Below are 3,821 nucleotides of genomic sequence, written 5' to 3'. Positions count from 1 at the left end.
ACTAATATTATTTTGTGATTTGCCCATAATTTTTTGATAAATTATAACGGATTCAATTAGAATTATAAGGATTAAATTAATATCAGAGGTAAATTACAAGTGTTAATGCATTCATTACCTGATAGCATGTGATGGTGAAAAAGAGACGAGAGATAAGAGAATAGACTCAAACAAAAACTTGGCTCACTAAAAATCACTCAATACCTAATTTTGATACCATATTAAAGTATCAAACTTAGTTAATTGACAATTGTAAAGAGGCCTTTAGAGTATATCAGAGAGATAATGTGGAACAATTCTTTAACAACAAGGTTAATAGGTATAATTTGCCCATTTTTCTTTTTGTTTTTTGAACCACGTAAACATATAATTTCTATTATTAGATGGGCACATACTCAGCATGACGTTTTAAAAAAAAAAAAGAACAATAACTAAAAGAGATTTTATTATTAGTTTTTTATTTTTTTGGATCCCCGAGGAGTAACCACCACCCACATCCAAAGTGGAGATTTTTCCTAAATCATGATTTTTAGGGGGAGGGGGGTGGGAATTGTTGGAAAGAGAAGTGTTTCTCTGCCCACTTTTATATCTATAATTTGTTTTGTGTGTAGCATGCTTGGGGCATCATCCTCACGGGCCAACCCATGTTGGATCATCATGATGATTTCCTCATGCCAAGTACACAATCTAAACGCACCCCTTTTCACATTGGTTGATATTGTGATCCGGACATGTTGATTCTGAGTTGTGTATGTTGCTTTATGTCATTCCCTTGATACTAGACCTTCTTGTCCACAAGCATTATAAGTGCATTTCAGATTTCTTTTTGGTTTGTGTTGGAAAGGGTAAGAAGAAGCATATGTGAGTGTTTAAGGTTTATTTGTTTCAAAATTCTAATGATTATATTATATTTCATTAGTTGAATCAATTTGGACATTTTTAAATTCAAAACTAAACCAATTCAAGTTAGGTTAATGTGCATTTTAGAGTCATTTGCCCATGACTAATCTAATGAAATTAGCTATATAACGGGAAATAGTATTGTACCCACAAATGCATCACCCAACCAATCAGACAAACACAAAATACGGTTCGAATTTCAAATATGACCATCATTTTTTTTTATTTTTTTTTTCAAGCCCCCAGTTCTATGCCCTCAAGTATTCAAGTTCTTTTACTAACATGGACTTGTTTGCTATGGAGACCCTTGGCTCCTAGGGAAGTATTTTTCATATTAATATGAGAGGACAAGTCTCATCAATAAATTCAGTAAAATTTTCATATGAATTATGTCTTTACTTTTGCATTTATATGTATTCACAGCACTAAAGTTATGAATTATGAATTATGTCTTTACTTTTGCATCCGTAAAAGTAGATGCTGCACGCATTAAAATGCATAGTTTATCCAACTGGAGTAAATATTGAATATAGCTATAATATTATGTGACAGTGTCACTATCTAATGAACATTGTTGATTTGCGATAGAGACCACAACATTGTTTGGTTAGTGGGAGATAAAGATTGTCTGCTTAATGTATTTGCGACTTTTTATTAGCCGATGATACCACATAAGATGATATCACTGTTACATTTAATATTTTTTATTCAGATGTCACAATAAGTATGGGAACACTCGGACTAGAAAGATCAAAACCAAGAAAAGACAAGAATACAGATCAACAAAGGGAGAGGGACCAAACAAACAAAGAAGGAGATTTTTTTTTCCTTTCAGATTAAAAGTTGACTTTGGACAGAAAATTGGGAGAGTGGAGTAGTGTCCACCGGGAATTGACTTGGAACACAAGTGCCTGAGTGGGGGGTGAACTAGTGGAATTGACTGAGACAAGTTGCAAGGAGAGTGCCTGAAGGCACACTCTCAAGTGGATTGACTTCTTCTTCCTCCCCCTTTTTTTTTTTTTTTTTTTTTTTTTTTTTTTTTTTTTTTTTTTTGTGTGGGGGAGGGGGGGGTTAAAATAGGAACTTTCATAAATAAAAGCTTAACAATAGAATAGTATCACCATATAATTGATTTGTAATAAAATGAAGAACATAGTAAAAATTTGCAATTCATTAATTGTATAACTTTCAAAACTAAAATATCAACACATTTATTAACTTCTTAATAACTACAACTATTGTTCGAACTTTCAGAATATTAAGAGTAGATTGACTTTGAGCATTAACCTACACATCATCCTAGTACTGCTCGAATTCTCTCCATTATTAATGTTGTGTTTGTATCTTAAATTTATCAAAAAATATATATAATAAAATAAAATGAACAAAGAGAACTAAAATTAACTTCTATTTCATTCATTATTTATTTATCTATTCTTTTTTATTGACGAAACCAAAGACAACTCTCTTACATGAGATAGGTTGAGAGTTGTATTTCAATCTATAATTTATTTCTGTACAAATACAATAACTGGTTTCGTAAGTTTAAAATCCAAATTCAATTCCCCCACTAAGTTCCATGTAATATGGACCCAAAGGTTGGTTCTTTTGAAGTTCGGGTTGAGTACGAAATTTCCATTTACTGCATCAGTTGTTTGTAGCTCAGGTTCCGTTTGGTAACGCTTTTATTTTTTTTATTTATTGACAAAAAAATTGTAAATTAATTATACAAATATGTTTAATTTGATCAAAATATTTGAATTTTTTTTTTTAAAACAAAACCAAGAAACATGCTTGTATAAAATGTTTATTTTGATTTTTAATTATTTATGACAATAGGATCATATAAATTATAAAATTAGAATATTCGTCCATAGTATAAACATATTAGTACAATATCAATCATAGATCAATTTAAAAGTTAGACATAAATAGGGCCAGCTCTGAGGTAAGATGAGGAAGAACGCTGTCTCAAACCCCCAAATTTTGTCTAAAAAATAGAGTCTTGAAATAATTTTGATCTTAACTTATGTTTGGTTAATTATTTCGGCCTTAAGTTATGTTTGGTTTATAAAAATAAAGTTGAATAGAGTAATTATTCCATCATAACGTCTATTTTCATGTTTGATTTAGGTCAAGTTTGGGAAGTTTCAAAAAAATCAAAAAGCTAAAAAGTTACTCAAAAAGTTAAAAAGTTATCACTATTCACTAAAAGTCAACAATTACGACTGCACAATTCCCAATACTAATTTTTCTCTATACATTAATTTATACAATTTTTTAATACACATTTTTTCATAAAAAGTCAAAAAGTTAACCCAAACATTCATATTTTTAACCTCAACTTTTTAGTCTAAAAATATAAAAAGTACACTTATTTAGGGCACCCCAAACAACCCCTTACTAAAAAAAAGTTACAAATAAAATCATCATTTACCATTTTTAGGGAATAGTGATTTTATGATTAAGAAATGACCATTCCATTCAATTCAATTCAATTTGATTTCAGTGAACCAAATACCGGATTATAGTATTAGTAGTTTAAAAATGAAAGTTTAAACAAACAATTGAATTGGTTAATTATTTAAAAATAATGGATGATTGCTTGCCAAATGTATGAATTATTTATATAATATTGTTTGACTATACGAGTTACAATTATTTCTAGAGAAATAATTTTTTTTAAAGTTAAAATAAATCGAAGAGAAATAATTTTTTTTAAAGTTAAAATAAATCAAATTTTACAATTTAATTTATTACGTCAAGAAAAATTGTGAATAAATTAATTAATAGTGTTAACAATCGAAAATATTTAAAATTTATCTCAATAATTGTGATTTACGTCAATAATTATGTGTACTATATAACAAATTTACATAAGGTACAAGGAAAAAATAAAAATAAATTGAAGATTATTACTA

This window comes from Camellia sinensis, chromosome 10 (genome assembly GCF_055761805.1).
Source record: "Camellia sinensis isolate YWXY chromosome 10, ASM5576180v1, whole genome shotgun sequence".
Taxonomy (NCBI): Eukaryota; Viridiplantae; Streptophyta; class Magnoliopsida; order Ericales; family Theaceae; genus Camellia; species Camellia sinensis.
Note: the sequence above shows the minus strand (reverse complement) of the source record.